Genomic DNA, 24,198 nt, shown 5'->3' on the forward strand with positions numbered 1-24,198 from the left:
AAGTCTATTGAGGCAGAATGTCTTAGGGGTTACCCACTGGGACGGGTTCTCTCTTCTCTTTTATGGCTCCTGGTAATGAACACTTTCCTATGGCTCCTGGAGGATACAAAGGTCTTCGCACAAGAAAACTATTTTCGTTTACTACTTAAAAGCAAAACTTTTATTAAAAAAAATTAGCCGACAGCATTACGGAGTAATTTAGCGACAGCATGATGATCTTAAAACGACTAACGGAACTGAACTCACTGAACTGGAATTTACGCAGGGGGTTATCTTTTATAGTTTACAAATGTAATTTAAGACGCTAAGAATTTCCGCGGATAGGTAACTGTAAAACTGCAAGGTAGTGTCTGGCAGACTTCTGCTTCTGGAATTTTCACAAGAAATTTCAGCAGCGTTTACATTTGCCTATTGTATAATATTTCTTATTTGCTAGGAATTTGGAATTTCATTCATAACTTGCGTGCATCGTCTGGTGCCGAGACTGACTTTGTTAACAGCAGGTAGCTGTTGGCACAGAGGCTCGGTTGCCTAAGTATTACTGGAGCAATGAATAGTTGCACTCGAAGCTATTCTAAATTTACCCCAATCAATTTGGAGGTGAAACAGAAAGCAGCTTACGACGCATATTGGCTTGATGCTATTAGCGGAAAGGCAGCCAGTCATACGGTCATGCATCCATCTAGAAATTTCTTGACAAACGTCAGGTGGCTCCGATGCCCGCCGATCATAAGGTTTCCAGATTCGTCTTCGAAAAGACATATTCCATCGTAATCACCAAAAGAGAAGAATTGTCGATAAATCGCCACGAGTGATTTGGTATTACAGATTTAATAATCTTCAACGACGGGTCAGTCATGGAAAACGGATCGGGCGCAGGGGTGTTCCTCGGAAATCCGGCAGATATATGTGCCATTTTATTTCCAGCGGAAAAATGTTTGCGATAAAAATGGAGGGGTGGCACCATTTGAATCTATTCCGACAGTTGAACAACATTATCAATACTAAACAGTAACGATATATCAAGCCAGCTGGTATGGAGTTGTCATCAAGTTGTACTGAAACTTGGCCCACTGAACGACATATTCCTTATGTGGGTGCCAGGGCACTCAAACATCGCTTGTAATGAGGAGGCTGACAGACTGGCAAGGATTCACGTCGCCGACTGGAGAAACTTTAACTTCTTTGAAGGAACCCGGGTAGGCAGAGCGACGTTTTTGTTGTCCCTTAAGAAGTGGGATATGAAAACCCCAGTAGGGCTTTTAACGGGACACAACCCTTTAAACTAGCACATGGAAACAATCGGAGTGGTGTTCTTGGCCAGATGCAGCCAATGGGAGAAGGAAGAAGAGGCGGTTCTGTATTTCATATGCAGCTGTTCGGCCTCCTCCGACCTCAGACGAAGACACCTTGGTGAGGTTTGCTTCAACGAAGAGTCTGCCCATTCTCTACCTATGGAGATGGTTCTCAGATTCGCTTAAGCCTGTGAACGTCGTCGGCGAGAAGCCGATGAATAGGCCATCTTTGGGGATAGCACAATAGGCCTCGCAAAGGTATGGGTGCGTAGAGCTACGGCTCCTCCCGCTAAGCTAAACTAACTAAATTATCATAAGACGGCGACACTTTACCACCGTCACTGACTTCAAAGCTGTCCCTATGAGACCTTCGCACCTTAACATCAGCTTGCCATCTTGCCAATCAAGCGACCAATAAAAAAACGTAAGGAACCCACTGGTCCGCATTAAATGGTGGCGATTTCTTGATAAAAGAGAAGCAATCATCTTACATACGCGATTACCAAGCATTACAACACCATCCACAAAACGGCCTATGCAACCCTCGGGTTCACTAAGCCAGTTGTGTGATTCATCAACCGAGATGGTTGGCCTTGGAAAAACTATGAACAAATGAAGGTCTGCGAAAAGAAACGCCTCTTCCATAAGTTTCACGACGAAGAAACATTGATCAATTGGAAAATTTAAAAAAATAAGGAAAGCGATCGCTGTTACTCGAGTGGTCCATTCAAGAGAAGCTTACGATTAGCTAGACACTCGGGACGGTGAGAGAGATTTCTCTCGACTTTTCAAAAGCGGACATCAACCCACACGGGATATCGAACACTTCTGTTGTGGTTATGATACGAACGGAACTTTGCTTACCAATCAAGGAGCAGCGACGGATAGATGGAAAGAATATTTCCAGCAGATTTGAAGGGAAAAATTTGCGGATCTTTTCACTTTCATAAGCACTGCCGACATTTTAAGCAATTCCATCTGTCAGCGCCACTGAATCCGAGGATGCAATAAACCGAATGAAACCGACAAGACCTGACGACGTCGCATTTGAGCTTTCGAAAGCGAAGAGCCGGGGCCAACACTGAGGCTCAGGGATTCCCTCAATTTGGTTATTGAGGAAGGTAGAACATCATCATGTATAAAACTTTCTCTTTGGTAACCCTTTGCAAATCAAAGAGCGTTTAACAACTTCCCTCACACATTTCATTTATTAGTTGGCGGGTTCTTAATTGAAAAACTTCTAAGAAGACAACTCAACCGCACTGTCCTCAGATAAAAGCACTTGGTACATATTAAATACTCCATACCACTAAACATGTCTGCGGACAGGATGACAATTTATAAGCGAAAGGAAGTCAATACCCAACACACCCATACCTTTCGTATAATTTTCATAAGGAGACAGTACAAATTTCACTTAATATAGATTAATGCCAGTCTAATTCCGGAGAGCTGAAGTCAGGGTAATTAGAATTCAACCCTCTGTAAACGTAATCCAACAGGCATTTAGTAACCCTAATTCTATTCCACACAGGGCTGCGGACGAAAATTACATATATTAGTTGTTGACGTATTTCTGTACTTGGTACGAGGGCCTACATATAATACATTATATGAGTAAGGATGAAAGGAAGCAAACATGTATGTCGACTGGGTTTCTCCCAGTGTAGCATAGGTTAAAGCTATATGCAAATTACGTCTGGGTATTAGGGTTAAAAATATATCAAAATTATTTCGTTTTTAAGGTTTTATGTAAAAGTGATCTTAAAGCAAGGACCCCTTCCCAGAAACCAAAACGTCCGGAAAATCTGAAAAATCCTGAGGATTTTGCTAAATGACATCTCAGAAAGTTCTCACTTGGATATCAGCTTTATCAGTTTTTAAAAATATATTACTATTACACATTATGTCGTAAATTTACCAGGAACACTACTCAAGGTAAATTTCGAGGCACAGAACAGCTTCGCAGCTATAGGGAGTTTGGTGGAAATCCTACTATTATTAACAAAATAATAATAGTCCAGAATTAATAATCAGAAACGTTAAATGTATAAAATGAAAGAAATACACAAATATCTGTGGCGCCTACTTGCCAGGTTCCGATTGATTGTCGGTCCCGAACTAATAAAATATTCAACGAACGGGCAATTTCAAAAATTGCCTCAAACTTTTTCTTGTTGTAATTTGAAGGTCAATAGAAAGTACCCCAAAACTAGGAATCACTGGCATTAATGAAGCTAGAAGAACACTACTTCAGCATTATTCCAAAACGTCCACTTCGATTTCAGATAAACAACGCCCTTGTACGTACAAATCTTAAAATAATTGGAATAATTATCCGAAAATCTAGCGCTGTTAGGATTGATTTCAACCCCATCAATATGTGAATATATAAGTCACGGTACTCAGATAGGCGGAATATCGAAAAGTTATTGGAAACTTTGAACAATCTACCAAATGGCAGGATATACGGTATGTTCCCACTCCCACGCAATGTATCTGAAATGTATTCCGGACGATGATATTTCACATAGTTCAATCGGATATGTGGACGATACGTACTTCTAAGTGCTTTGAATAATAGCACCAAAATCAATATTCATTTAATGTCTGATAAACCTTGATACTATTGGAAAATGGCTTCCTACCACTAAAATATTCAGAAGTTAGGACTATTACTTTTTTCCGTTTGAATCATTATCGTGAAGCGGTCCCAATATATTTACGAAATCAACAATCGATGGGGTAGAAAAATGTTGGTTTTATGATACATACATATGCAGTGGGTTGTACAAATTCCTTGGGAGGTCATGTGTCAACAGAAGCACCTTTAGAAAATTAGGGCATAATGGCTTCAGTAATGGGAGCTTCTTTGCGGCTAGGAAGGGCAGTTGGGTACCTGGAGACGCAATTAAAAAGCTATTATGCATTACCCGTGACTGAGTGACTTATTAGGGTATCTCAGAAGAGATTAGATATCGGAACCCAATGTAGAACAGACACTAACTACCAAATCTTTTTCGAGCCTACTGAAAATTAACTGTGCCATGGTCACCCTCTTTTAATAAAAATATCCCATTTGCGAAAGGTATATGATAGCTTTAAAGGTGAAAGTGGACTGAAGAAATGAACCTCTTCAATATGCGCTCCTACTACGAAATAACGGCGGGGTCGGATACAACATCTTATCGCCCCTTGTTGCACCAGAGATTCGTAGATCGTTTCCCGCAATACGCGTATGTGATTATGCACCGGATCGCACACTAATACCGCTTCGTTACTCGTAGCGACACAATCCTGACCATCATCAGGAAACGTGTTCGACTTGAGGGCACCGCGGCAACAGGTAACCAAGAGTCAATGGGGGTGGAGGCGGTGGCATCAACAATACCACGCTGCACTCCAGGCAACAGTTTCAGTACTCGCCGAAATTCTCTTCTTCACTGTGAAGCTGAGTTCGTTAATGAGGTTCAGAACGAATTCTAAAAGAATGTATAGAATTCTTGGAAATGGATCCTTTACATAGATCAGGTATTCCCACGCGACCGGATGAGATTGCATCTCGTCTCTCTCTGCTCTATTATGGTGCAGTTGCGGCTGTCAGATTGCACGTCAGAAGATTCGCTTTCGCGTTATTGGTTTGAAGAGATCCATAATGGGAATTTCATCTGAAATGTCGGCGAGACTCACTAAGGCAGGGAATTGCTGGACTGATTCAAACCAGTACTGGCACTGGATAAGGAATAAAGTATAGAGGGTTTACAGGAACTATGCCGTCCCCAGTAAAACACCCGTTGTTGCAATTCTGGGCGCAGTAAAGCAGAAACTTTCTGTCATTTGAAGTCGGTTACGACGGTATGGCGAAAGTCATTCCAGACGGGTCCACAATGCAACTTACCAGAAGCAACAATGAAGTTTTTTCAGATCACTCAACGAATCCCAACAGAGCGTCCAGTCAGTGCAGCTTTTGGTGATAGAAGCGAATCATTATTGGGGTGGATTTTAAGGGGTTATGTGCCCAGCATGCTCAGTGGCTCACTCACAACGGCACCCGCCATGCCGCTACGCCTGGTATGAATTTTGCGGATGGTACCGAGGAGGACGTTCGACGAGCCCTGAACAGGCCCAGGTCTGAATCGGGTGCAGAATTTCTGGTATAAGAAATTAACCAGCGGACATAGTCGTTCGGCACACAGTACAAATCAGGTTATGAGGCGACAGGAATTTCCACCCTTCCTCACTGCGCGAATTACCTACCTTGTCCGAAAGAAATACAGTCCAGAACCCCGCGGACACAAAACTGATTACTTGCTTACCAACCCTCTTCAAATTCATAACGTCCATTATTAGTGAAAGGGTCGTTGCGCACCTCGAGACCAATAACATTCTCTCCGAAGAACAGAAGGGCTACGAGTCGGGTCAAGAGGCTGCAAAAAGCAACTAATTATCGACTCAGTAGTTGTAGTACAAGCAACTAGGGGCCAAAGGAACCTCTTTAGTTGCTGTATCGATTATGCCATGGCTTTTCACAGCGTCTCGCATACCTGGCTAATCGATGTACTTTGTGTGTATCGCATTGATTCCAAAATAATAAAGGGTGGCATACTACCTTATCAGTGCGTACATCTGAGGGTGCTAATACCCCAGAGCTTATCCATATATAGAGAGGCATCTTCCAGGGGGATTCGTTGAGTCCCCTTTGATTTTTCATCGCACTAAATTCCCTTTGATGGCTACTGAATGATGCAAGAGGGCATGGTTTCGCCATAAACTGTGGCTTACGTGCTAAGTGCGAACTGACACACTTGATGTACTGAGATGACATCAAGCTGTATGCTAGTACTGACGACCACGTCAGAATTCTGTTGGGAATAATAGACATGTTCAGCTGTGATATTCGGATGGAGTTCAACACTTGTCTAATCTAAGCCACCCGTGGCAAAACTTCACCGCTAATTCCACTCGCTCTGCGCTTATTTTTACAGCAAAGAGCTGGCGAGTCCCTTGCGGCTGTTTGTAAGGCAGACTGTGGATTGACTCCACTTAACTTGAATGATCGCTTTTTCAATCCTCTGAGTGGGGTGAAGTCAGACCAAGAGTGAATCGATGAGTGGAAGTCGAAGGCAACATTTGTCGATTTTCGTTTATCAAACAGATAACTGTGAGCTGAGGAGCTCTTTGCTGTGACGTAGGGATTGAATGAAAGAGCGGGTGGGGAACTACCAGTGCAGAATGTGCGGTTCGGCGTTAGAGATGTTGGACTATCTCACTCTGGTTGCACTGTAATGGCATCGGTGTAATACACGAACAGGCATAATGCTGTATGTAGGGTGATCCATCAAAACCTTGCATACAAGCATAAGCTGATCACGGGAACCTATGAGCCGCAAATAGTACTTTATAGATCTGCTTATAGCGTGTATTGGGACCAGAAAGTTCAAACTGATCGCCACATATTGCACATCAAGCCTGACCTGATGTTAGTTAACGAGACGGGTCACTCCGCGTATATTGTTGATGTTGCTATCCCCCATAATAGCAACATTGAACGAAACTACGTGAAGAATAAGGTGCACTATGAACCATTGGCTCGGGAAATCAAGAAAATTTTGTGTCTTGACAAAGTGGTTGTAGTTACCATAATATTGTCGGCTACAGGTATAGCATTAAAATCCTCCTCGGCTTCCATTGATGTCATTTTTTTAATTAAAATCGGTTCAATCTCTGTCTGTCAGTCTGTCTGTCTGTTTGTCTGTCAGTCTGTCACAGGCACTTTTCTCAGAAACGACTATACCGATTGACACGAAATTTGGTGAGAAGGTGGGACCTGTGGACCCCCACACATACAGTGAGTGATATCCTCCTACACTGAGACTAAGGGGGGGGGTCCCCATACATGTAAGAGGGGGTGTAAAAATTTTTTTCACCAAATATAGTCATGTGGGGTATCAAATGAAAGGTCTTAATTAGTTCTTTTCGAAGCCGGTCTTAGTTTTGAGATTTATTAAAAAGGCGGAGAGTGGAAGGGGTGGAAACTGATGATTTCTTTAACGGACCCATTCTCAAAAAGAAAATTGCAGTTTAAGTTAAGTTTATCTCAGAGTTATGAAAGTTGGTAGTAGTATAAAATATAATACGAACCATATTATCTCTAGTTTGATCAAAATCATACTATTACTAACAAAGTTACAGTAGCTCAAAGTTGTCTTTACCGTGTAAATTTACGATCCGAAGTGCTAAATCTGACATGCTAAATCCATATTCTTAACGGGCTACGTACAAATGGAGTAGTTCTACACTCAAATATACTCACACAAGAATCAAACAAAACCTTTCATACCCGAAGCGCCCAGCTTCCGGTTTCCCGACTTGTTTGAGAATGAAGCCGTAAAGCCGTCATCGCTTGATGTCTTCGGACTATCACACAGTCTGATTCTATCCATGCAGAAATACACCATTCTGCTTACGTCTTCGGTGTTGCGGGGAGTTCTCGACGGATTCTCTCACTAACCTTCCACCAACCACGCCTCTTTATCTTTCTAATAGGTTGGATCACCCAAAATGCTTAGCAATTAGTACTAGTATTATTTAAAATCCGGCATCTGCCGAGATTGTGATTACTCAAAAAATAATCGTTGGCGCTAGAATCCGTATTGGATCAGGGCTTTGAAGTGTGTTAAAGGACTTCAATCAAGACCGTAACGGTACACCACAGGATTACAATACCCTGTAGTAGGCAATTTATTCAGCATAGCGCTCGCACGAGATTATTATCCTGATTCGGCTCAGGTACTCATTCCCAGCTGAGTCGACCGGTATCCGACATGCAGTCACAATAACAAATCCCTCTGCCACCAGTGAGATTTGAACCGGGACCTCCCGCCACGATAGTCCAGCGCTCTAATTACTTCAGTCATCCGGACACAAATGTTATAAGTATATTACAATTAATTAATATTTGGTGAGTAGTAGGTTATTTATAGGGAATAAAGAGGTAATCCGGATGGCTTAGTGGTTAGAGTGCTTAGTTATCGCGGCGAATGGGTGCGGTGTGTGACCCTCCCGTGGTTCTGTAGACTACATTACGTTCTTGAAGGAAAGTGGTCTAACAGAAATAGGCGTGAAGAGAATTCAAGTATTCCATCTTGTGGATCACCGTCAGTCAATTAAAAGGAAAATTGCTACGAAGAAGTATCTGAGTCATTAAAACGCAAGTACTAACACTCTAAAAAAACCTTTTGAGGATCTGGGAATCTCTGAGCATTAGATTAGTGAGGATATCGAAAGTTTAATTAAATTCCCCCTTGATAGAAGCGGAAAACGTTTTGTGTTTCAAAAAGTTCAAACCCTTTGAATAAATTTTGCCCATCAGTTGAAAAAAGAGATAAAATTTCAGACTCAAGCAATTGCCTCCGAATACCGCAAAAGCCCGAAAAGATTTCAAGCATAAGACTTTCAGGTTCCGGTCTACAACTTATTTTAAAATTTTTTTTTTAAGAACGCTGAGTAAGGCTATGTAAAACCCGGAATTTTGGCTCGACAGATGTATTTCCCCAAACCTTTTCCAAAAATAGCTTTAAAATGAGATAACGAATCGGTTCATATTTGTATTTGCGAAAGTCATTGAAATTCATATTCAGTTTATCACCTAAAAGAAAATATGAAGATGTGTTACGAAATTTATATGATAATTGAACAGAAGCTTGATAGTAATTCACTATCCTTGAAAGCCTTTGCTCCAGAAGCAGAATTAATTGAAAATCTTACAAAGGGTCTCGTTCTAAACATTCCTTTCACACTTTTGCTGAAGTAACGAGACTAATAAGTAAGTGCATACTCAATACTAATTGAGAGATAGCTGGCAAAGTGATAGTGATTGATGACCTTCTGAGAGTTCCTACAAAGATGTGCTGGGAAGAAAATCATTCCCGAGAAACTCCCAGTCATCCTTGTTCATTAGTTGATAAATGATGGCGGAATAGTTATACGTGTCGTAAGAAAACTTTTCTTGTGAAATAAATGCTCGCAATATATATGAGTGCATCTCCTTCGATTTTCTCTTCAAAAGAATAAAGTGAATTCAGTAGGTGGAGGAAATACGGGTAATTTTCATTCAGTTATAGAAGATAAAAGCAATTCCTACTAAGGTTGTGTCACTTAATAAATGCTATGCAAATGCCATCCTTCAGTCTTTTCAGTAGATCTTTTTTGAAATTGTACTCTACTTGTCACAATGGTGACAATGCATTGCAAGTGATGAGCGTAGGTTGAAGACTCAAACTGGCGTTTATTCATGCGAAGTGACAAGTTGAAAAAACTGTGAGGAAATGTCCGCTCTCAGGTTCATATAAACAAATTCGGTGAGTGGTGCTAATGTGGGTGGTTGCAATTGGCTTCATCTATTTTTATATTAACCATAAGATATGATTAAAAATGGAACTATTGATATTTCTAAGCACAGTGACAAGGAGGGTAGCAATTAAGCTAATCCCTTTCCCCTCCGGGGAAAAATTGGTTCCGATTAGGCAATTTTTAAACATGAACCCCACGATATAGATCGCCATGGTAGAAATCCCAACGAAAACAAGATTGGCCAGTTTACATAATCAGTGTGAAATTATGCGGTGTTTCCAACGATTAATTAATTGAAATAATAAAACTTGTTGTTTCTTTTTCGTTGGTGTGGGTATTTATTCTTGCAAATACCGATATTTCGGGAACCACTTGTTCCCTTCATCAGTGCAAACAAGTTCAACAAAGAAACAACAAGTTTTATTATTTCAATCAGTTTACATAATTCCACAAACAACACAAGCTAATTCAAATTAAGCGAAAATTTTTGACACTACTGTACGACGTTCAGCTCTATCTAGATTTCATTTTCAATTTCTGGTCAGAATTTCCTTGTTGAGTTTTTAGGTTGACCCAGGGGGCATGTTATAATAAATAATATTCTTCCTGGCGTTTACTATGGATAACATCATTTCATTAAAGCACTGGTCAAAACCGATCAATCTAACGAAATTTTTGCAATAACCACGGGCAAGCACAATACTGACCACGTTACTTCCTAATGCACCTTTACTGTCTTGAATGAAGTGCTCTAACATGCTTCAATGCCTAAATCAAATTCGAGATAGACCCAGGAAGGAGACATGTGGAAGCTCAAGGAATCCAAGGATATAACGACGGGCAAATTCTTGGGCCAAATTGGAAAGTTTTTAGAACAGGACCCGGCTGGACATCACTTTAGTCTACAAGGATATATATGGGATCACCACGAAGGAGGAGTTCCTAAAGGCCTTAGTAAAACGGTTTGACCTTACGAAAACGCTAAGGAATGCCTACGGTGGAACACAAACCGCCACCATCAGTCAACCAGTGGAAGTCAATACAAACTGAAGCGGTACTTAAGATGCCTTGGCTTCGATCACATCGCAAAAGCTTGAACCAGTTTGAATAACATTGCTAACCAATGCAGGAGTTGCGGAGCGGAAGACAATATCAGTAAGGACTGTGAATTTGCCTCAAATTGCTTACTGTGCAAAGGGAAGGAGGGTGTGGGCCATCATCACAATTCAGGCAGTAGCAGATTCCCGGAATGCGGGAGAAAGCCCAAACCTCAGTCGTAAATGAGGTTGATACAAATCTACCTCAACCACTGCCAGGAGGCGCAGGACCTCTCACAAATCAACCACTAGAAAGAAATCGACATGGCCATAATTATAAGTCAAAGTGGACAAGGGCCGCTATGAGCTTGTAGAGAACAGGCCTTTGAGGAAATAATGGAGCATCCGGAAGATGGATTCGTCAGAGCAAACGAATCCACGTATATAGCTACTATACGCCTCGCAGCGCTACACTTGCCGAGTATAAGCAAATGCTGAGCGCTCTGACGTTGGACGCGAGAGAATGTTGGCTGAAAATCATACCGGGAGGTTTTAGCACGTGGACTTTTGAATAGACTTGTTCTGCATGAAGTATTCGCAGAGTTAGACCTTGCAATCGCGAATGTTGGTACCTCATACACTTTCAAAGGAAGTCGTCTATAGTGAACCTCACAAGTGTGTCGGGACTATACCCACAGTGACCATCAGGCAATCTATGTGGAAACCAAAGGCGAATCTGGCTCGAAGAGAGCCCTCAAAAAATGCCGGGTGAATTGTTTGGAGAGAAAAAGTCACTCAAATTACCTTATGGGTGACGGAAGCATGCAATGCTACTACGCCCAGGAGAAGCTCCCCCCTACTCAGCGGCTGGTGTAACAATGGAATCTCTGCTTGACGAGGCACAAATTTTCGGGCATAGAGGTTTTACCAGAAACTTAGGGGAGAGCCTGGTGGCAGCAAAGCAGCCAAACGATGTAGAGTCTCCGTGGCAGAAGTAATAAGTCCATTTAAACTACTGGCTAAAAGCAGCGGGCTGACTTTGACGTATGAGAAAACTGAAGCCGTCTTAATGCCGGGCCGCAGATAAAAGATTACTGTGAATACGGAAGTCGGTGCACATACGGTCGTCTCAAAGCCTCCTATCAAATGCTGGCTCCCATAACTGACGATAAGTTCAGCCTTATGAAACACTGTCTACTTTTTCCCCCTCATAATCTTGCCTGGCTTGACAAAAAAGCGGAGAAAAGATACAAATATTGTTGGGTTGAATGGTAAGCTTTATGTAATTCTCGGTTTTGATGAATGATTATAATGCGATTTCTATTAAAAAAAATATGTAAAATAGTAATATATAATATAGAAATTTTTGCTACTAAGAATTAGCAAGAAAATTATCAATAACAGAAAGGTTTTCATCTTCCAACAACTTCTTGGGAAGGACTATTCTCTACGTGGTTCGGGACCCAGTCCGATAGTGAACTCGTTAAGAATAAAACTGGCACTTTTGTATTTAATTTTAATTCTTCTTTAATTTCTTCATTTATTCTTATTATTATTTTAGTTAATTTCATGAAGTTATACTTTTTACTCCTTTCCCATGCTTTCGTAAGCGTGAATTTTCCTGTTTTCGTAATGCGATTTGTTGCAAAATAATAAATACGAAGGGGGCCCATAACTTCCGGGAATTACGCTGTGGTGGGGAGGGAGAGGGCGGGAACCTATTGTTTGACCACATGTCCGTTAGTGTTACGCCAACTGCGTTAGTGTGTCGCTGTGAGTGCATCGGTTCGCCTGTGAGACTTCTTTTTAGTGAAACAACTTTTTACATTTCGGCGAAAACGTAATGGCAGATTGTCGACAACAGCGTGCGGCTGTGAAATTGTGTTTCCTGTTGAGGAAATTGGCCGCGGAAACTATTGTAATGCTTAAGACTGCTTATCGGGATGCTGCCTTAAGTAAACCAGAGTTTACGATTGGTCTTCATGTTTTAAAAATGGAGAAATGTCTATTGAAGACCAACTTTTTCAGGACGCCCCTCAACGTCAAGAACTGATAAAAATGTCGACAAAATCAATGCCCTCGTTCGTGAAGACTTCAGGCATGTTTTGAGCTTCAAAATCAGCTCGAAGAGGAGCCTGAATTTTTTTCCAATCGTGAATCGTGGTGCTATGGATACGGCTCAAAAGGAATATGAAAGGAAAGCGTTTTGCCACTGTGGAGGAGTTGAAACAAAAAGGCTTAAACGACATCTCGATGAGTGAATTTAAAAAATGTTTTGAACAATGGAAAAATAGTTTGGAGAAGTGTGTTGTAGTCAAAGGCGAATACTTTGAAGGTGATCAAAATTTAGTGCAAAAATATTGAGAAATAAAGAAGTTATGACGAAATTCCCGTTTTTTTGGGTCCCCCCTCGTATTATGATGGGTCTATGTTAAATTGTTATTTAGAGGATTTCTTTCGCCCTTCTTCGTAAGGCTTCGCAGAGTCCACGCATTCAAGAGGTATATTCAATTACAGCCACTGGAAGACAATGAAGCAAGAAGGGTGCCGAAAAAGTCACGCCTCACCTATAATTGAGCTAAGGGAGACACACGATAAAACTGGGATTCGTCAGAAATTTTCCCTTCTCGATCGCGGTACTCCAGTTACGAGTATTTTTTATTTGCGAAATTCTATTTGTAAGATTTTATGTAAAACGAATTCTTAATGAATTCAGCTTACTGTTTGTTTGTCTATCTGACAGTCACATCTATTTCCTCGGAAATGAATACTTCTAGTGATACGAAATTTGGTGGAAAGAGTTAAGTTCATGGGTGAAGGGAAATTGTCTGGAAACCCACTTAAATGTACCCTAGAATCATAAAATAACGGTAATATTCCGCTGCTCCCTATCGCACTAAAGTGTAAGAAACTGCATGCAGTAGATTTATCTTTGGACGAACTGGTTGAATTTGTATGATGATAGAAAACCATCGCGCATGTTCGACGTTTTTCAATCGCTTATATATATAGTTGCCCTTCAGGTCCTCCGGACAACTTCCCGAGACATTCGCACTTCCCCTCTACTGTTCTGCGCCAAGTGCCCTTGGAGCCACCCATTCATCGACCATCCTAGGAGAGTGGATTCCACCACATGTTGTAGCCCTCAATGGAATTGTCGCCACTCCTTAAAACCTGACTACTCGTTGTCACTTCCGTTTTCCGATCATTGTGCGTACGAGTGGCAGGCCTGTACGCGAACCAAGTTCTTCGATTGAGATAGTGTCAGGCCAGCGAACTTCGACTACGCGGCACAGACAAGTATTGACGAAAGCTTCCAGCTTTTGGGTAACAGTGGAGTTCACTTTCCATGTGCTACTCGCGCATAGTAACACGGAAAGAACACTAGCACAGAACAGTCGCAACTTGATCTCGATGTTGAGATGACAACATTTCCAAATTTTAGACAGGATAGCGAAAGCAGATCTAACGCGGCTATTGCGGTTCGATTGGCCAGATCGCTCTTCCACTGTCGAGCGACAGCTGGGTGATACAAGTGGTCGATGTTAAACTTAGGGGGTAGCAACTCCTCAACCTTGCGAAAAGTGATCAGCAACATCAGATGGTGATCCCTTTCGTGGCCGATGTCAGCGCCCCTCTTGTTACGCACATCCAGGAGACAATTCCTAAATCAACTGCTAATTCCGAAGTAGTCGATCTGATTACTCATATGGTGCCGTCCAGTTGAGACCCAACTGACCTTATGTCAAGTTCTGCGCTCAAACAATGTGACATCAATGTCGGTGGAGTGTAAGTTGCAGAAACCCACAAACCTCCCGATCGCCAAGACCTTGTTTCCCCATTACATGTTCGAGCAAAGGGTTTTGAGACACGACCTTGCATTGGGATTACCCATCACGATAACAATGTCACCTTTAGGAAGCCTTTCCTGAACTGGGTTTAATTACTGGTAGAAAGCCGCTGTTTCCACTATATCGAAAGTCCCCATTGGTGCACAGCATTGTACAATTATGATGTCCCTTAACCTGGACCAAAATTTTTCTTTTATAAGGCTGTGAGAAACCGGCTCCCAAGGCAAGAAAACGCATCTTATGGTGAAAGTCAGAAGCAACCGAAAATGGAATTGGCGTCTACTGCGATACTTGAGATGCAATTACGTGCTGGTTGACCATTACGATCAGTTTGCGGCACTTTACGTTAGGTTTTTTTTTGGGTAGCTTCGTCCTCACTATTGGCCAATGCCAATCTGAATGGTTATTTTGGTCGTCTCGTCCATTTATGCTCATCATAAATGCGGTTCTTTTAAAAATTATTATTATGTTTCTAAACGTCTCATTCTACCACACCTCGGCGACTTAGTCTGCTATACTACGAAAATATTGGAAATAGAGTCCTTTAAGAAAACAGTAATTCCTAACGTCGAATACGACTTAGAAAATGGACCCTCATCATATATCCGGGCAAACTCTTGGTAGGATCAATAAAACGTTCTTGAAAAGCCTCCCATGGAATCCCGTGAATTAATATTACAATAGAAAGTGTCTTTTTTACGGATGGAAATTCCCATCTCAAGCACAATACTATGCTAGCCTGGTTAAACATTTTGCAGTCATTTTATGTAGATCAGATATTGATGGCGTTTTTTGTCACACAAATTCAGCTTTTTTCGAAAAGCTCATTAGATTGGAAAGGCCTCGTTTATGCAAACTTACCACTTAGCCCTTGCAAACCTGGGCTATTTTTTTTACTCCATTTGAACTATAGCTTACAATTGAGAAATGGCAATTTTAGTCCGAGGAGTGCATTTTAACAAATAAAAATTAAAGGTTATATAGTAGAGACCTTAGCATAGCTTGCGTGATTTCCTTTCCCATAATATCAAACTTTACGAATTGTCATTTGATTAGAAATCTTAACCCCCATTGTATCGTCATTCCTGAGTAACTAAGTAGAGAAAGGTATTCCATTCATGAATAAATTGTTGTAAACATAGAATGTCAGATTCTCAAAATCAGCAATGATTTCACCTCAATCAAACCGTTTGACATCTCAAGAACCTCCCATCGAGCAGACTATAATGGATCTAAAGGCTTGTAGAACTGGGACCATCTTCTATTCTATCATAGTTTTACAGGTTTGATATGAATTGTATTGGGGATATCATATACTATATAAACGGTTCCCCTTTCTAAGATTATTACTAATGAAAGAAATAAGCCGTTTAGAAAATACTGATATTTGCAAAGAATGAATACTTTGCAAGAGAAACAAATGACGTCTCTAGTTTATTTCTCTAATTATTATGATTGCTAGAAACAGTGGGATATAGATTTTGTGTCGATGGTCAATTTACCATTCCCCAACATCAGGTTTTAAACGGAAAATAACAATCAATATTAGACGTTGGATATAAAGTACTGTCAATTTGATTGACAGACTTCACTTTTTCTCTTCACTCTTTTCTCATTCTCTTTCACTTTTTCAATACTCTTTCTTCTCTAGGCAATAAGCTTCATTGGTATTCGCAATCTTTTCCACAAAAAAATTATCCAGTTTCCTATTACTATGTCATATCTATTCTGTTCAAAGAAAATTCCAATTCCTTACTATGTATGGATGACAAGTGAACTCAAAAGTAACCCGGGCCTTGAATTATCCTTCGTTTTATTTTCCGTCTAGCTGGAGTCCACTTAGTATGAGAATACTTGCAAAGAAAATATAAGTAATTTTCATTGCCTGGCATCTATAATTCAGAAAGACGAAGTATGGTGTGTGTACAGAAAATCAACATCTTCTCCTTCCACTCGACGCCATAGTAAATTATTACTCGCTGTGTGAGTTTGTGAGTTTTATAAAAATAGGTTTCAATAACAACATTCCAAAGCAAACACCGTGCTTATCATTTATCATCATTACGATATGAATTCGCCCGAAATTTATAGTCACCGCAGGAAATACGCATTTGACTTTCACTCCCTTCGACGTTTGTCCTGCCTTTCTTTTCAACACAGCTCTGGTCGAACGGCCCTTGCACAATGGAAGTCGTTGCTGGCAAAGTCAAGTGGATTGTCGAAGCTAAAGCTCCGGCGAAATTATCCATTAATTGACCTCTATTCAGCAAGTTTCGATTGCAATCTTTAGCTCTGAACATCTTGACTTATGATTTATGCTTTTCATGATGAGGACATACAAAAGACCACTTGACATGAAAATACCTCTGTCGTTTCGAAAATGCAGCAATCTGAATTACAAGAGGAAAGCAACCGTTTTACATAATTTTGGCTTTGTATTTAAGGAGAAATTGCTTCAAGATAATGACCTTGGTTGTTTATTTCTAATTTTTGTGTACAAGGCAGCAATTTGAAATACGGAATAAATTATGGAACTTTCCTTAATTAACTAAAGTTACGCTCATTTGTAGGATTGGGGTACATCACACAGCTACCTAGTTGACTTAACCCATAATAGTGCCATTAATATGAAACATAGTTTCCCCAATTATTCAGTATCTTGCAATTCATCAAATGTTCCGGATTATCTAACTGTGGTAAAAGTGACGTCTACTAGTAAGTCTACGAAGTGTTCCCTAATTGTTGAACAAAAATAGAATAAAATAATCTGTTTTCATGAATTAGCATTACAAAAATAATTGCGTGATTAGACTACATAAAATCCGCCTAAGTTTTAATGAAAGACTGAGGACTGTTTTTCCAGTATATACTCATTACTAACATGCACTGTCGTTGATGTTTATCAAAACAATCTGCACCTATATAACAGTAGAATGAAAATTGAAAAAGAAATGATCAAATTTTATAATACCATTTGCTTAGCAACAAATTTCAGCATAACTGTTATAATTTTCTTTATGCCACAAACGCCTAACACCTTGACTGTTGGAGGTAGGGCAAGGGAAACAGAATCTAGCCGGCTCCGAACTTTAAAGGCAGCTCTTAGTATTTATAAAGGATAGCAGCTCCCCAACCTGCAACTAGAGATCCAAAGAATTGTGTACCTAGTGTCAGCCTGGCTTAGCTAGAGCTGAGCAACAGCAAAATAGTACCAAAGGGTGTCTACCTCCTGAGCTTCTTTTAACTACGGCATGCTTTTCCATAGGTCAGAGCTCAGTGAAACTACCGTAATACTGTGTTCATTTGAACGGTTTCATGATCGGGTTTTGTTATAAAAGGGTCAAATTATCTTCGATTTGGCATAGGTGGTAAGCCTTCGCCATATCAATTTAGCGGCTGTTAAGTAGTGCGAGTGAATTTCATCCCTCACCGTTGCCGGGGGACTGTCAAGAGCAGATTCCCTCTGGGCATTCTGCCGACACCCGCTCATTTCCTTGTAGGTGCAAATCACCGGGAACCGGCAATACCCCACCAGTCTGAAAGATGTCTTTACTAGGTACAAAGCTTTAATCATTTGGCAATCGCTCTGAATTACTATATAAGCTTGGGTTTGAATAATGTTCCACCCGTCAATAGACGTCCAGTACCGCCAATACCTCCGCGTGGAATACACTGCGAATTCTGGAGGACCGTACGGCTTGGTTAAATTATGCGCATCCAAGAAAAACGCACCGATTCCGCAGACCATCTTTGATCCGGCTGTAAAGAATACAGTGTCGTACCTCACAATACGTCGCCACACCAATTCCTTTTGAAGCGCGCTTGCCTGTAGTGTGATCCATTAGAAATGCCCAGAGTTCTCGAGACACTAGGTTATTACTAGGGCTATAGAGCTTTGTTATCCATCATCCGAACTTACGTAGAACTGCACGACGCATTTCCTTTAATATTAAAGTCCAGAAGGAGCATATTGAAGGCATCTGCCGGGCAGGACTATAGAGCTCCAGTAGCACCACGGCGGCTGTTGTTTAGGTCCTATTAATTTCGGTTATTTTCTAGGTGTAATAAGCACAACAATTTCCTTTATTTCGTTTGTAACGTATACAGTAGTTTGCTTGGTTTGTCCTCAGACTCTCCAATGGCTACTGCAAAATCTAGAATACCTGTTTTTGCAAGGAAGCTTGACGGCGTGATACAACCTTAATTAATTTGTGGAATATCAGGTGTGATCCGAATTCGACAATGGTGTTGCATTTTTTAGAAATCTACGCCAATATAAAAATGATATACCAAAGATGTCTTTTAATTTTGGGTTCCCATAATTAACTAGAGTTGATAGAAGTGCCAACCTTCTACTACCTTTTCGAGCGATACAAACCGGTAATATTAACTACTCCCGCCATTGCATTTGCTTGTTTCTTCCAAGCAGTCCGAGTGAGATATTTCATTGACAATAAAAAACTGAGTGCGTTGCGTGAGTATTGCAAACTAATCATCCACCAAGAGATAATCCATCAGAATGAATTCTTCGCGCTATCAGAGGATGCTATCTACCGCCAGCGAGTTAAAATACGTAGGCTGCGATTATTACACACAAATTGCTACCATGCCTCAGCGGAGATCTAGATGCCCTTCTGTTAGAACATCAATTAGGAAGGTGCCTTACGCCTGCCTCTATCAGAACATGTAAAAGCTACTCATCTTGCCGATGAAATTACCGTAGTTGCTATGGCAAGGTACATCCACGACACGAAGCTTGAAGGCTAGCTTGGAGCTACTCCATTAGCATTGGTGCGTCATCAAATGGAAGCCGTTAATAACAAGCGGAATACATAGAAAAGGAATCGCTAACCAGATCATAAGAAACAAGAATGCAACCAGAAGTAACACTCGACTAAAACTTTGCAATAAAGCAGTACTATCGCAAGAAAACGGTACTACCGCAACAGCATTCTCGTGAATGCTATCAAGCATGGAACCATAAGCATCTGTAAAAGGGCTTCTTTCCCTAGCTTGATCTTGCTCCATGCCACGCTTGTATGGGCTGTGGCAGTAAGTGCCAAGGATATGAGAAGAAGCATATCGCGGATAATTAGTGGCTTTCGAAAGACACTAGAAGCAGTTTATACTCTGTTTGGGGGTACTTAACTATGCCTCCAATTTAATAACTTCTAAGTTTTAGGTAATTTAACAGATTGTTACCACTCTGTTCCCTCACCACGAAAATAGGGGAAGGCAAGTTTTTGTCCAGCCAAATGACGGCGTAATACCGCCTGTAACTGTGGAGGAGCTACGGGAAATATGTGGTAGGTTCGGTGATAACAAGGCCCCAGGTTTGGATGGCATCCCCAACCGAGCTTTGAAACTGGCAGTGAAGACTAGGCCCGACCTTTTCGCCAACACCTTCGAGGCGTGCCTAAAAGAAGGAATATTCCCTGCCCAGTGGAAAAAGCAAAAGTTGGTATTGCTTCCGAAGCCTGGCAAGCAACCTGGAAACCCAGCGTCGTATCGTCCTATCTGCCTGTTGGATACAATGGGGAAGATGATGGAGAGAGTCATCTACAACAGACTCCTGCCCATCGTCGAAGCCAGCAATGGTTTGTCAGAACGCCAGTTTGGTTTCCGACGCGCCCACTCTACGGTGGACGCAACTGGCATGGTGGTAAACCTGGCAAAAGGTGCACTGATTTCTGGCGGCTGCTGTGCCGTGGTGGCGTTGGATGTCAAAAACGCATTCAACTCGGCCAACTGGAATAGAATTAAAGGGGCGTTGGCTGACATAGGTGTCCCCGGATACTTAGCGAATTTGGTGGAAAACTACCTCTCAGAGAGGACTCTCTGGTACGGGACGGATGAGGGCCCCAAAGAGTACATTGTCACAGCCGGGGTACCACAGGGATCGGTACTTGGTCCGCTGTTGTGGAATATCATGTATAATGGGGTGCTTGCTCTTCCCGTCCCAGAGGGGACTACGATTGTCGGCTTTGCTGATGACCTAGCTGTGGTTGTTGCAGCAAAACACCCAGAAAATGTGGAGGTTTACGCAACGGAAACAGTGAGAGCGGTAAAGTCCTGGCTAGAAAAGGCCGGGCTGACCTTGGCGGACGCGAAAACGGAAGCGGTCTTGATAACGAAACACAGGAAAAATAATACTGTAAAAGTGGAGGTCGGTGGACATACGGTCGTATCAAAGCCGGCTATCAAATACCGGGGGGTAATAATTGATACCAAATTGGGTTTTAGGGAGCACCTAGAGTATGCATGCTAAAAGGCAGCCAGTGCCACCACGGCACTTGCAAAAATGTTGCCAAATATTGGTGGGCCGAAACATTGCCGGAGGTTGGTGCTAGCCGGAGTGGTGCGCTCCATCCTGCTCTACTCGTCGCCTGTGTGGGCGGAGGCGCTTGCAAACTCTCAGAGACGGAAGCAGGTGAACTCGGTTTACCGGCGGATGGCTTTGAGGGTTTGCAGTGCTTTTAGAACCACATCAGATGAGGCAGTATGATCCCGGTTGACATTCTGGCCAAAGAAATGAGTGTCCTGTACAATGCAAGACATATGGAGGGGCATGCACAGCATAGAAATGCGGCAAGGTCAGAGTCGCTTGATCTCTGGCAACGCAGATGGGACGAGTCTGCGAAAGGTCGGTGGACGCACAGGCTCATTCCCAACATTAGGGTGTGGCTTGAGCGAAAACATGGGGATACCAACTACCATATTACCCAGTTCCTCACGGGACACGGTGGTTGCTACAGGCAGTATCTGCACCGCTTTGGGTTGGATGATTTTCCGAACTGTCCCAGATGCGATGGCATACCGGAGGATCCAGAGCATGTGATGTTTCACTGCCCACGATTTGCGATGGAGAGAAGGAGCTTAAACCAGGTGCTGGGCAGGAGCGGGACCCCGGAGAGCTTGGTTACTGAGATGCTGGAGTCCGAGGAGAAGTGGCTTGCGGTTAGCTCCGCAATCATCCAAATGCAGGAAGAGTTGCTGATAGAACAAAGAAGGAGGAAAGCTGCAAATAGGAGAAGGATGAGTGCCTAAGAGCAAACCTACCCCGCGAAGTAATACCTCAATGGTGGTCCCGCGGGGCTGGGGCTGGAGCGACCGGGGGTGGTTTTTAGTGGGTGTGAATTCCACACGCGCCCGCTGTTGTTCCGCCGTTCGGGCGGCGGAGCTGCGGCGGACGTGTCTTTCTAAGATTTTCCACCTCGTGTACGCACAAAAAAAAAAAAAAGTTTTAGGTAATTTGATTAACCACTATACTCTCCTCTCGGACATTACCTTGTCGTGGAGTAGCATGACAGATTGGGAATCCACTCGCATGTATCAGTAACAAAGTCACAGCTCCAGCAACTGAGCAAGGGAGACTATAGACTAAATCTTCACTGTCAGGACCCTTTGCTCAACCCTTACTTGTAAGAGCGGAAGAGAGGGAAAATGTAGCCATGCAGACCGGACACTGTGAACTTGAGAAGGCTCTCAGTTGACCGCAGAGGAAGAAGCTCTTTGAGAATGACAGCATGAACGTGGCTGTATCCTTATGTATGGCAATATCGAGAGAAATTGGATGCAAGGAAGCGGAATCTCGCGACATCAAGAGATGCGGTTGCCAACAGTTTGCTAAGGCTAGGGCTTGCTTCCGGACTTTCCGCGGGGACTAGAATCTGTGCGCCGGAAGGTAATTGAATCAGTGACAAAGATTTCAATGAAGCCGGTCCTTCAAATAGGAATACCAACCACAAGGAATAAAGTAGCCTTATTTCTAGCCGCGGGGCAGGTTCCGAAGAATGACAAAATTTGCCATCCTCTGGGAATGCCTGTGGAAAAATGTGTAATTTGGATTGAAGCGAAGGTGAGCAGAACCTGGGTACGCGGAAGTTGGTGTTGGAATGTGACCAAAAGTGGTGCTCAGCGCCAGTTACCATAAAAGACTTCACTTTTTCCTGGAAATATTGCAAATTGCCTCATTCCTAGTACGCCTCTCCGCAATGGATACACGCGCAGAGGATAATGAGTGCAGTGGCAGAACCCCCGTATGGGGGCTAGCAGTCATAAAGAAATTACAGAGCAGATCTAGCTGCTAATGCCCTCTGCGATATCTCTAACAGCATAAGCAGACGAATAGGGAAACTAGAGGCATGAACAAAACTGACTCAATGCCAGTTTATGAAATAAAATTTGCGCGGACCGGACATCACGCCCCACAGAAAGCTCTAAATCGAAAGCAGAAGAATACTTCGCTTGAAAATATGAAATCCTTTATGGATGAGGACATAGGTGCTGCTACACCAATAGATGCAGCTACTCACAGGGAAATCGATTGACGGTGAAATGTGAGAAAAATCTGGTTACACAGCGATTGTGGTATACGCTTCTAAGAATGTTGTATTACATGTAAGACAAATGAACCAGTACCCTGCCCTTACATCTTTCTAATACAAGGTCATCCTTACTATATGGAAATAAATATGCTTACAAACGTGAAAAAAAACGGTGAGTCTGCTCTTCATTGCTTCGTTTCCAAAATAGAGGATGTAACTCCAAAGGGGAGTATGCGATGAATGTTCAAGAAACGTTTTACTGTGCACCTTTCCAATAACTTTGGAAGAGATATCGGAAAAATTGATCTCGGTTTTGTAATGTCTTCTGATTCTCGGATTCCCATACCTATGCTTGATAGGAGACATGAAGTTATCCTCAAACATGAAGAAAACTGGGGTTCAACCCAAACGAATGCATGGCGGATATACTAAGGTCTTCTACACCGATCGCTCAAAAGTGAGCTTTTCCTTGGAACAATATAAAACGGCTTTTCAGGCTGCAATGTATGCAATGGGTAAGTGATTGACGGCGATTGAAGGTCAGATGAGTCGCAGTTTTCAACGAAAGCCCAGCTGCTTTGGGGGGGTTAGATAGTCTTTTAATCATCTCAAAAATCGTTCAGGAATGTAAAGAGTTTGAACTCTAGCCAGTGAGGTGTAGAGGAAAATGAAATCTCGGATGCATTAGCTAAATAGAGAGATAAGAACATTGAAAATATAACTCCAGACTTAGAAAGGGGAGAATCTATTTGTCTGATATAATATTGATATCTTTTGGGAAAAGGAAATCATGACTATTCTGATCGTGTTATAAGAACCTGGTGATGTCGTTATATGCCCTACCCACCAACTTCAACATTTTTCAAAACACTAAATCCTATTGAGAAATAATATATTTTTATATACATTTTGAGTGAAAAATGATTATTGATTTTTTCTAATAGCAACACAACGTTATGTGAATGTCCGGGCTCATGTGCAAGTCATTTCGCCTAAAGTAGCGGTACAAGCAATAGAGGAATATTTATGTTTGCATGTGCAACATAGACTTGTTGCTATTGCGCATGGTGTAGTGTCCTTGGCACGCGTTGCTAACACGTGCGGTAAATCTGACAAGAGAACGTATTTAGTAGTACTCCCTCTTGTGCTCCGATTATAACACCCCTTAGCTTTCCCAATTTTACCTCTCAATTTCCCAATTCCCATCCTGACATTTATTTATATCCAACATTTAAAATAATTGATTTTATCTATTTTTTTTAAAAAACTAACAATTGGTCGCTTTCCTAACGATCCAGTTTCATCTGAACAAATCAAAATTTTATTTATGAATAAT

General features: G+C 41.9%; 1 protein-coding gene across 8 annotated transcripts in view; it reads right to left on the reverse strand.

Annotated features, from left to right (window-relative positions):
• The window catches only part of LOC119654275 (potassium channel subfamily T member 2), a 766,604-nt gene that overhangs the window by 685,519 nt on the left and 56,887 nt on the right, over positions 1 to 24,198 (reverse strand). The window lies entirely within an intron of this gene.

The sequence above is a fragment of the Hermetia illucens genome, chromosome 1 (genome assembly GCF_905115235.1).
Source record: "Hermetia illucens chromosome 1, iHerIll2.2.curated.20191125, whole genome shotgun sequence".
NCBI classification, from domain to species: Eukaryota; Metazoa; Arthropoda; class Insecta; order Diptera; family Stratiomyidae; genus Hermetia; species Hermetia illucens.